This window comes from Parasteatoda tepidariorum, chromosome 11 (assembly GCF_982258835.1).
Source record: "Parasteatoda tepidariorum strain Cologne lab strain chromosome 11, Ptep-v5.0, whole genome shotgun sequence".
NCBI classification, from domain to species: Eukaryota; Metazoa; Arthropoda; class Arachnida; order Araneae; family Theridiidae; genus Parasteatoda; species Parasteatoda tepidariorum.
In genome coordinates, this window is record NC_141765.1 from 98,513,831 (window position 1) to 98,526,339 (window position 12,509).

Here is a 12,509-nt window from a genome sequence, read left to right on the forward strand (position 1 = left end):
TTATAACACTTTGTTATTTAAAAGTAAAATGTAATCTATAAATAAGTTTCTGTATTTCGGGTATATGTTTATCTAATGTAGTTTTACTTCTGATAATGGCTTGTGCACTTAGAAAAAAAGGGAGATCAAAGTTATTGAAAAATGTGACATCATGGGCTACCGTTTTATTGCTCATCAAAACAATGAGACATGGCGAATGTCAAATGCGATTAATTTTTTTGAAATTTCTAAAAACTGTCATTGTCAGATTCAGTATACCAAATGTACATAGATTCTATAGTTTGAGAGAATAAAATTGCATTTACAGTTTTATTAGTTGTCAAAACCAGTTGTATGTTTAACAGAAAGCATTTATTCATATAGATCAGAAGAATTAACATAGAAAGCGGTCCAACAACTAAGCAACACAAACTCTTATTTAAGTTCCACAAACACGTTTGATGTTACTTAAATTACAAATACATAGTTAAAACTGCTTTCAAACTAATTTTATAAAAGTAGTAGCAAAACATTTTCAGAACTTCTAAGCGCCGCAAGTGTTCCTAAAACATACTTTCCACTGCTTTACAAGTATTCCTTGATGTAGAAATTAACATTGAATGTGGCTTAAAATTATAGTTCACTTTTTTTTTAGTTTAGGAGTTCAAATTGTGCTACTAGTGTTGATCCATCTAGTTTAAATTTTCCAACTTTTTACATTTTTTCAGATTAAAATTTAGCAATTTCAAAACACAATTTTAGTTATTATTTCAGTAAATTATCGAATTTTAACTATACTATTTGAGCTGCATCTAACAAAGTAGTGAGTAATAACATTTGCATATAACAATGAATGTTGATATTTACTTCCATGTATTTAATGCATATTAAAGATATTCAAAGCCGTACACTAAACTCTTATAGTGAAGCTTGAAGCGTGAAGCTTAAACTCAATAAAATTTTTATGCTTAGTTTGTAAAAGGAAATTTGTCGATATTATGCTAAAGGAAAACACTTTTAAATGTGCAAATTAAAGAATTAGAAGGGTAAAAATTTGTAAATCTAAAGTTTCTAATTGATTCAAATTTCGCAGATTTCCTTAAGTAAATTAGAAATGTGACTTCTCCCTCTAAAAAAATTACTTTATTGATTACTAAATTGTTATTTTGAAAGGACATACTATATGAAACGACACCACGGAAGTAAGATTTCTGAATGTTAAGAAAAACCAGTAAATACACATTAATACATACAAGACTAATTTATTAGTTCCTCATTTTAAATGTACATCAAAACTAAGAAAAAATAGTCACAAATTATAACAGAAATAAACCGCTCACAAATTCCAGGATACATTCAGTACAAGTTCTAATATACAAGACTACCAATGCTTAAAAAATTTCTATAACCAAACAGAGTTCAAACAAAATTTCACATTTGTCAATACAAATTTAGTTATACATGCAACTGTGGTGAGATTTACCACTACTACATATAAATGATCATTTAAGAGAAACTTTACTACAGTTCACTAGTTTACAAGAACTAAAATTTAAAGTTCGTTCAAAAACTAGAATTCGGGGAACAAAAAAAATTCTATTTATATGAATTTCTTTTCTCACTTTTTCTAATTAAACATATTAGATTAGTAAGAATAAATTGCAAGCTTTCTATGCTCATTATAACAAAATTATTTTTATTAAGAGACTAAATTTATTAATTCAGTGAAAAGTGATATTTCGATTGCTTTCCAACTAAAATTTAAAATAAACTATCACTTAATTTATTAATTTCAGTTACTAATTTCATTTTATAAAATTTTCGAGGTTTTAATTATCAATGTTAAACTTTTTAGCCTCGTAATTTTGAATCATACCCAAAAGACAAACGTTTCTCAAACTCTGAAAAAGTCTTGGGTGATAACTTTGGAAAACTAGCCGAACTTTTGTTAAGTCTTAACGTCACATTTAGCAAGGATTCAGCATTTTTAAAAAAACTAGAGTATGAAATGGATAATTGAAACAAAATAAAGTACTGAAAGAAAAAGATACTTCGTACTGGAAACAATTTTTAATTCCATTTGCTATTATAAGCAATTTCCTAAACATTTAATGAAATTATAAAATAAACTTATACAAATTTAAGTTTTCCTCCAGACAGTGATTTACTTTCTATTGAATTTTGGTTCAACACAACATTTATAGGTCGTACATTAATAAGCATAAATCCACAACGAAAAGAACAAACAAGATGTTGAAAATACAAATTAAACATTGACTGAAGGTTAGAATTTGAGTTAGAAACTTATTTACTTTGGATTATGCAACTTAATTCCTTATCAATATTGAATATCCACATTTTTGTTCTTTTATTTTTCTCTATAGCAGGAAATAACATTAATAGAAATTTATAAATTTCAGACTGTTTAAAAAAGAAAAAAAGGTAAATTTGAAAAATTACAATTACGCTGAATCCGTGAGATCAAATTCATGCCTTTTCTTATAAAAGCAGTATTTTAAAGAAAATCTGTAGAAACACTACTAATACTCTATAATCTGTTACACATTCAATATGTAAAGTGCCTCTGAAGAATTGAAGCAACATATGTAAAATCAATGATCTGAATCAGATAAATTTACTTCATTTTGTTTTTTAAAAATTCCTTTCTTATTTAAAAAGGTAAATTACAGGATCCTCATTGAAAGTAAATAAAAGGATCGTTCAAGATTTTTCTTTAAATGTTAGATTTAGAATATATTTTATTCTTATTTTATGCCACAGTTGAGATAAAACTTTCCCGCAATTCAAGCTTTTAAGGCTCAATTTTAATAAAAGTTAATTGAAAGCTCGTATTTAAAGTGACAGTTTGATTTGACAGTTTTGTTTTGAGAAACATCATTAAATACACATAAATACTTACAAGACTAATTTATTGTTTCCTCATTTTAAAAATGCACAGCAAAACTGAGAAAAATTGGCACAAATTATAACATCGAAATAAACAGCTCACAAATTCCGTCATGCATACAGTACAAGTTCTAATATACAGGACTACCAATGAAAAAAATTTCTATTGCCAAACAGAGGTTAAACGAAAATTCACATGTAAATGTTAAATTTAGTTCTACATACAATTTTGATGAAATTTAGCACTACTACATATAAATGATGATTTAAAAGAAAACTTTACAGTTTACAAGAACTAAAATTTAAAGTTCGTTCAAAAACCAGAATTAGGGGAACTACATTAGGGGATTTCCTACTTTTTCGAATTAAACATTAATAAAAATAAATTGCAAGCTTCCCATGCATTAAAACAAAATGATTTTTATTGATTAAATTTATTAATTCAATTCAGTGAAAAGGGATATTTCGATTACTTTACAACTAAAATTTAAAATAATCTCACTTCTTAATTTATTAATTTCAGTTAGTAATTTCATTTTATAAAATTTTCGGGGTTTTAATTATCAATGTTAAACTTTGTAGCTTCGTAATTTTGAATCATACCCAAAAGACAAACGTTTATCAAGCACTGAAATAGTCTTGGGCGATTTTTAACCGAATTTTTGTTAAGTTTTAACGTTACAGTAAAGTTATCCGCATATGCAAATCGACAAAAAAGCAACGAAAATCTCCAATAGGTAGCCTGAGAAGGGGATTCAAGCCCATGATCCCTTTTATCACAGAGTATATTTTACGTTAAGACTGGAGTCTGGGAGAGCCGCAAGCCTAATTCAAATCGACCAGGTCATCATCATCTCTGGGATTTGAATTAGAGTCATCAAACCAAGAGGCAAGCGCTCTATTCCTTGAGCATTTGTTTTCATACTTCTACGAAATATGAAAACACGGCACGAAGCCGAATTGTCCAAAAACAGAAATTTGAATAAGTGAATCGCGAAGTTCCGAAACGGCTGAAAGAGTGTGAAACACAAAGCAAAAGCGGTAGCGGCCGTCTACCACTTCCGCTTCATGCATCCCATTCTCCCAGTCACTTCAAAACTTCTGATCATTACTTGCAAGATCCTGTTCTATATTGTCCTAACACAGCACGAAGCCGAATTGTCCAAAAACAGAAATTTGAATAAGTATATCGTGAAGTTCCGAAACGGCTGAAAGAGTGTGAAACACAAAGCAAAAGCGGTAGCGGCCGTCTACCACTTTCACTTCATGCATCACATTCTCCCAGTCACTTCAAAACTTCTGATCATTACTTGCAAGTTTCAATTTTTCAATTGTCCTATGTTGCATTAATTCAGCAATTCTCATTTCGGTATGAAAGTCACTAAATTTAGGCTTTCTTTCAACGGAAGAAAAGTTGCTTTCCGTAATAAAAATTTAGGATCTGATAACAGTTTGGCTAACCATTGGAGTTTTTCGCCGTTTCCATTCCATCTAATGCAAATTCTGCGCACTAAAAAAAACTATTACGGGAATTTAACGGGAAACGCATGGTAATTTAAGAGTTACGAAACTGCTATTCATTTCCACTAAAAGTTAAAACAATCCATCTTTCCTTAATTAATCGCAGTAATAGTTAATGACTTTTTCTGAAACTTCTTGTTAAGTAACGCAAAGAAATTTTAATTACTATTTTAGAGACAATCTCTGGGATATAAAGCAGATTTATAGGATTAAATTTTATTAACGTTTATCGGGTCTATTTAGAAATAGAAGCTAATTTAAATGTAGAAAATTCGTTATTTTCGAGAAGAAAAAAAGATTTATAAAGTCCCTTTAAATTTTAGTTCTTTAATTTAACATTTAGAAAGGATTCAGCATTTGAAAAACTAATAGATGAAATGGATAATTTAAACAAAATTAAGTTCCCGCTACTGAAAGAAAAGACTTCGTACTGGAAAACAAGCATCTCAAACCATTGAAAATATTAAGCAATTTCCAAATCACTCAAAGAAAGTACAAAATAAACTTTAATACAAATTATGGTCTTCCTCCAGACAGTAATCTACACATTTTAAACAGAATTTTTGACTACACAACATTTATAGGTCGCACATTAAGAAGCAAAAATTCATAACTAAATGGAGAAAAAAAAAGATGTTGAAAATACAAATTGAACATTGACTGAAAGTTCTAATTTGAGTTGGAAACAGATTACTTTGTATTATACAATTTAATTCCTTATCACTATCGACAATACCCCATTTTCGTTGTATTATCTTTCTTTATAGCAAGGAAAGAACATTAATATAAATTTATAAATTACAGAATGTTTAAAAGTTAAATTTTGAAAAATTACAATTACGCTGAATCCTTCTGATCAAATTCATACCTTTTCTTTTAAAAACAGTATTTTAAAGCAAATCAGTAGAAACTACTATTACACTATAATCTGTTACACATTCAATATGTAAAGTGCCTCAGTTGGAAATTTGAAACGATATGCAAAACCAATGACTGAATCTGATAATTGAACTTCATAATTTCGCTTCTTTTTAAAAAAATCCTTTCTTATTTAATGTAAACTAAATTACATTAATACGTCAAAAAGCCCATTGAAATTAATATTCGAGATTAGATTTTAAATGTGAGATTTAGATAACTTCTACTCTTATTTAGTGCCGCAAACTGAACGAAAACTTTACCGTAATTCCTGCTTTTTCAAGGCTCTGTTTAAGTAAAAGTTAATTGAAAGGTCGTATTTAAAATAACAGTTTATACTTTGACAGTAAAGCTTCTGTTTTGCGGGAAATAGTCAGCACACTTCCCACACTAGTTTCTGAAAAAAACACTGCTTTTCATGCAAAATCAGTGCATGCTCATGTTTGATTTCAAATAAAATTTGATTCCACGTAATAAAATTTTTATAGCAGTACCCAAATACTTATACTTTGCAACCTTTTCTGAAGATACCCGTCACTTTAGCAGAAACTTCAAATTTGAATTAAAAAGAAATTAAAAAACTCATTTAAACCTCGCTCTCAGAAATATGTAAAGGAGAATCCTATATAAATATTGTTCTGTGAAACTGACGTTCGTTCTTTAAGAAAGGCTTATTCCGGATTTTTAGAAATCCGGAAAATTCTACCTATGCATTTCTGGAGATAAAATTTTCGTATTTTTACTAATCTTTGTGAAAACAATGATTGCTGGTTTTTAGGAGAAAAAAAAGTCATAATTAATTTTAGAATTAAACTGAAGTTACGGACTCTTAAGATTGAAATTATGAAATGCAGGCGTCTAAAATTAAGTTCCTTGATGGAAGTAAATTTCTGATCAAAGACAGGGTCTTAACTATTTTAGTTACTTTTCTTCAGCTAATTTTGCATTTTCTTGCTTTAAATTTTGTGCTTAAGATGGTGCTTGCAAGTTTAAAACATAAAATTCCCAGTTTAATATTTTAGTAATACAGAGTTAATTCAAAAATTCTAGACCCATTGATATTATTTAACTTGATATTATGGTTGTACGTGTTTCATTATTCCTAAACTTTTCTAAATTTCGTATGACCAACGACGTAGAAATGTTTGATATTGGAAATCATATCTACAACAAGTCTTTGTTGAAAATAAGAGATCTAAGGAAATTTGCACTTTAAAGAAACAATTTAAGAATAACACATATACTACGACCACAGTGACTAGAATTCCACTTTTTATTTTTCTCAACAAAAAAGCAATCTGAACATATTGAGGCAAATAAGAAATTCAAGTAAATGCTGTTTCAAGGTATGAAGTTAATCTACCAGTAAACTACAGTAGATAATTCAGTACCTTTAAATAAAAATCTAAAATTACAGAATAATTTAACATTCTTACAAATTAAAACTGGTTCAAAATTTGAGATTATCCAACACCATTTATAAAGGCTAGTGATCTAATTTTGACCTAAGCATTTTTAAATAATCAATATTTTAGTCATTTCTAAAAATATTTACTTTAAACTAGATATTGTAACTATATAGTTTGGAAAGGAACAGATAATCTGTTATTCATAATCTTCAGAATTATGAAATTTCAGCAATTTTTATAATTCATTTTCTTTATAATAAGAAATCCGGATTCTAATCCTATGTTAAATTACTATGTTATTCCACGCAAATCAAATCTTATTTTGCTTCTGAAATAAGTTAGTGTTAGCTTTCTGTTAAGGTAAGTTATATGGAGTTACTTGTTAGTAATTTACTCAGAGCGAAATAAGATTTGAATCTCTTCTGAAGAATTAAGAAGCCACTTTATAAGAATTTTAATTTTCATCAAGATTTCCCCCTATTAAATACTTTTACCTGAAACGTAAGGGACGTAAAAATTAAACTTTATGTAGATAAACTGAATATGTTTAGAAACTTAAAAAAACCCAACTAAACATTAAGGGGTCTTGTTAAGATTTTTAAATAAAACGCAATTTTATTTCATCTTTTTCAATCTTCACTTCAAACTTTCCCTTATTTGCAAATATTCTCTTTAGCCACCAAAAGATTTAAAGTTAAACGAAAATATTAAAAATTTATTTACTAACTTAAAACAATTATCCACTTGCAAAGCTTTTCAGGTTCTATTAAATCTTTGAAAACTCTAAAATGAGAGCAAATAAATTTTTAATATGCGTGGAGGTGGAAAAAAGCAAAAACTCCAAGTCACTGTGGTGCTTAGAATAAGGGTAAATCCTGATAATTCTTTAAACGTTTTTAGACAGAATTTTGATTTAAAGATTAATGATCTAGAATATTCTTAAACACGCTTAATTAGCCCTTTCCGAAGCTACGAATTTATATTGAAAACTTTAGTGGTGCAGAACACTAGAAAGTTCGTCCTCAGGCATTACATTGAAAGTAAAGATACTGTAGCTCTTAGTTATTTAATCAGAGGTTGCAAAAAATCGGTGCGTTTAGTTTTACATTTCTAGTGTTTTGTTAAGTATGTCGAATTAGTAATCGTTTTTACCAAGTTTCTTCCGATATTTACTTGCGCCCCATATCTATTTTTAGAAGCTGATTACAAGCAAAACATTTTGCTATATCTTAATAAAAAAAGTAAACTAGTTACTAAATAAGTATGTTAGATTATTGAAATTACATAAATACTTTATAAAATACAAAAAAGTTCATTGAAAAATTTATCAAGTGTATTTAAGATCTTTTAAGGATGAATAACCTTTTTAGATTTAGAAGTGAGTCGTATTGAGCAGTGAGTCGCCAAAAAGTCACCGGTGTTTTACGCTGCATTTCATAACTATAAATTATTAAAGAGCTGAATACGTTTGTCACTTGTTTTGGCCTAAATACAAAATGAAAAAGTGCAAATTGGTTTAATGAAAATTCTGCGTCGAAGCGTTAAAAAAGGAGGGGTCTGTTAAAACTAAAATTACTTCGTCGAATCGAAGAAATTTACTACTGCCAACTATTTGGGAAGTCGCAGAAACAAGGAAAACATATAAAGATAATGTTTGAAATTTCCAGATTACAGTAGATTTCTAATCTAAATGATAGAATGTTTCTGCTCTGTTTAAATTATAAACATCTAAATGTTTTAGATCATTTAGTTTAGTCGGACTGATGGTCATTTTTAATATTGAAAATATTAAATAGCCATTATGTAATTTTATAAATGTTAATACTTTATATTCGATTGCCGATTACTCAATATAGATTACAAAAACTGGTTTCTAGCCCTTGGAAAATTTGAATTTTGTTATCCCTTACGGTGAACGTATTTATGTTGTATTTCTCTATCATTTACTGTTTAATAGTAAGTTTATCTAGATTTTAAATTTAATATTATTCTATTTTTACAATTTAAGTTTTATCCCTTTAGTTTTTTCCCATTACTTATAACCATTATATTTTACTATTGAATCACAATTTTTAAACTTACTACTCTAATGTAGTAAATTTCCGTTTAATGCAGCAATTTATTAATCTGTATCCACATTTAAAAAAAAGAAACAATGCCATATTGAGTTGGAATTTTGGATTTAAGTTAGAGAACCAGTAAATCTAAATTCACTTTTCATAAAAATTTAATTTTTAGAAATTATTTTTACCCAACCTGCATCTTTAAATGCAAAAACATATTAAGATTTTTATCTTTCCCGTTTCAAGCTTTGAAAACATTTAGATTTGTATTTTTAAAAGAAATTAAAATGTGAGATTTGCAAGTTTTTTAAACTTTTATTTAAACTTATAAATTACTTTGCTTATTTAACTGTCTATGAAGACTGAATTGTTTTAACGTTGAAATTAACATAGATTACAGTTTCAATGCGCCAATTCATATTACTATTTCTTCCAGCATTTATCGCAGAATTAACTAAATAAAGACTTAAACCACTAATATAAGAAACAAATAGAAGTCCAACTTATGATTTTCAGTCAAACTATTTGCAAATTAAAGATTTCATTACTAAAAAGCATTTAAATTTTTTTTAAAAAAAGGCAGATTTAAAATTTTAAAAAGTTACAATTATTTTAAGAGATTTTAACATTAGAATAGATACGGTTTAACAAATTCTTTAACTGTCAGTTATTTGACTTCCTTTTCATTTCTTAACTAGTTCTGAACTGATAAAAAGCATACTGATATGTACATCAAAACAGGAAACAATTAGTTCGAGTTACACATTTGCCTCCGTACTTTATACCGAACTTTATACTGTACAAAAAACATCAACTGAAATAGTATATTTCGAATAAATATTTTGAAACAGATGTCAATTCTCTAAAACAATGTTTCGTACAAAATGTATCAGTACAGAAGCGAAATAATTTTTAAGTTCGAAGAAAAATATAGACTAACTTATTGTAGGGTGTGGCAAAACTTTATTGCAAGTAGACTTCCATGAACTATTGCTCTGTTGTCGTTGCTCTGTCTATTGACGGGAATTTAGATGTACACAGATTTCTGGTAACTCTGACAGAAGAACTAATGACTGCACTCTTGATGAAAATGGTAGTGAAGCTGTAAGAAAAGGACATTCATTAGTCACGACGAAAAACTTAATTCATAGTTTAAAAATCTTAATTTTAAAAACTTTCTTAAAATTTTTCACTATTCCATCGATTTAGCTTAAATTTTGTATTTTAAAGTTTGAGTTTAAAATTAAAAAAGTAAAATTGTTTTTTACCGAATTTTTCAACCACTAGCATATTCAAAGCTACTCGTTATATAAGATTATCTTTTGATGCACTATTTTTGAAAACTATTATGCACAAAAAGTTTTCAATTAACTTTACCTATGGTAATGTACCGAAAAGAAAACAAAACAGTAAAAGGATTTTTGAGTATGAGTACCACCCAAATTTAGATTACAAATCTATAAAAAGGTATATTCTAAGAACATAAGTTTGTGTTTAATTTAGCTACCTAATTGTTTATCATATTCATAATTGATTCTTACGAAGATCACTGTACAAAGTATAATAAGCTCATGTTCAATTATAAGTATATAGCTTTTATAAGCACATTACAATTTAATAAGCGCATAGCTTTTATTGAAATAGTTAAAAAAGACACCATTTTCTAATTTTTACTTGTTTGCTCTAAATGTAATTTTTCCAGTGAAAATCTCCTTTCTAAAAAAACCTGTTCGTTCTATAAAAACCGAAAAAGCCAGTGCTAGATCCAAGAAACAACTTAGTTTAAAAAACTCAAAGAATAGCCACGTCGAGCATTACATTCTTGCAGTATTTTTGAAATACGACTTATTAAGCGACTCCTTAAAGCGTACAAGCGTTGTGCATGAAGGCTATAATTTTATTTAAATCTGACTATTTTATTTTCTTTGTATACTCAATTTTTAACGATATTTTGAATAAAATTTATCACAATTTGTTTTAATGACAGAGTTTTTTATGTGTTTATAAATTCAGGATTCAATGCAAGACGACAACATTAAAGCAATATAAGTTGAACTCAAAAATACAATTGTGAAACAAAATGGCGGCTGAAATATAACGAGCAAAAGTAAAAAAATACAGTACGTTTAAATAATTAATATAGCAATGAAAATATAATAGTTTTCGTAATTTTATATCATAAATGAAAAGCAAATTATATTTCCGTAGTAATGTTACAAAATAACACGAATTAGAAAATAACGCAAAAACCTGAAGAAAAAAAAACATAACTTTTGTTTTTCGGTATATTTAGTCCACCTTTGCAATACGGGCAAAATGGGTCATGTTTTCTCGAAAGAAGAAACATCAAAGAAGACAACAAAAAAAAAAGTTTAGCTAATTATCTCGTGGAACTAAGTTTCGAAAGTCAATCAAACATTGTAAAATGTCAAATGATAAGATATAAACTATAAGTTTGTCAAGAGTATTAACTTATCCAACAAATTGAAAAATTGTATTATAATTTAACACTAACTAATTACTCTGATAAAAATGTAACAGTAATGTAAAATTCCTATATATATTTCTGAAATAAAAATTAAAAAGTTACTTTTAAAACAATTTTTGTTAGCATATTTTTCATTAAATTGTACTCTCGCCAGTCGTCCAAAAAGTCAATTACAATCTTTGGAATGATTATGAATACTTAATTTGGGATATATTAAAACTGCCTGCAGATATTTTAATTGAAAATTTAATTTTTTACTTTTGGCCAAAGATCATAATCTTCTGGCCCACAGTGCAACGTAGAGCTTTATCGTCTATTGTCTTTTATCATCGTCTTCTAACTTAGAATTTTATTGTAATATTCAGCTATGTATTTTAAAGTTGCCTATTAGTAAAACGGCCTCAGTGAGAAAAATAAATGAAGACAACAATTCAGTAAATTATTTAAATTATCATTTAAACAAAAACGCGAAAAGTTTTTTGAAAATAATTAATTGAATATATCACTTACCGGAAAAGGATGCTGTTGAAATATACTTTCGCACTGGCAAATTTTAAAATTAATCTGCGATCTGGAAGATACAACGGAATTTTCAATTCAGGATAAACTTTTTTTCGATTTAGGATAAACTGTCAGATTTCTTTTCATTTTTGAAACTACATAAAGTTCGATCAAAACCACTAATCTCAAATATAAGTACACCATATACATTGAATATAAAAAAAAACGTCAAAATTACAGTATATAACTACAACCATTTGTTAGAAAAAATAACAATTTCGATGGAAAATTCCAGACACTCACAACCTGGTCGCAAAACCTTAGGACAGAGGAACAAACTCTCGACTTCGGACATATATATACTCCATAAAAATGCCGATAACGATTATTTTAGACAAAAATTTAAATTTGAAAAGGGGCCTCCCTAGCCGAGTGGTATCACCCGCAATAGACTGTGCGAATCGTGAAGGTTTCAGGTTCGTAACCCTGAATGTATTCTTCGTGATGTGCTTCAAGCATCACTGGTTGCGATCAGTGTTCGGGTGGGTGACCACTTGGATCAGTCTGTGTAGGGACCGAGGGTGTGCGGTATTGGTTCTCGTTAAACTGTTCTACCGTAAAGTGCTCGACTTTGCGTGCATGTCATCGGGCTACCGAAGAGAGAGGGCCATCCCCTCTGCAAAGGATCAAAATTGGGATGGCATGTCTTAGGATTATTCTCAG

General features: G+C 28.3%; 1 long non-coding RNA gene across 1 annotated transcript; it reads right to left on the reverse strand.

Annotated features, from left to right (window-relative positions):
* Positions 1-1,225: 1,225 nt before the first annotated feature.
* On the reverse strand, positions 1,226-12,163 carry LOC147801980 (uncharacterized). Its single transcript, XR_015430622.1, has 2 exons — positions 11,796-12,163; positions 1,226-9,899 (listed from the first exon to the last, which is right to left on the reverse strand). It is a non-coding gene; the product is annotated as an uncharacterized LOC147801980 (long non-coding RNA).
* Between the last annotated feature and the right edge of the window lie 346 nt (positions 12,164-12,509).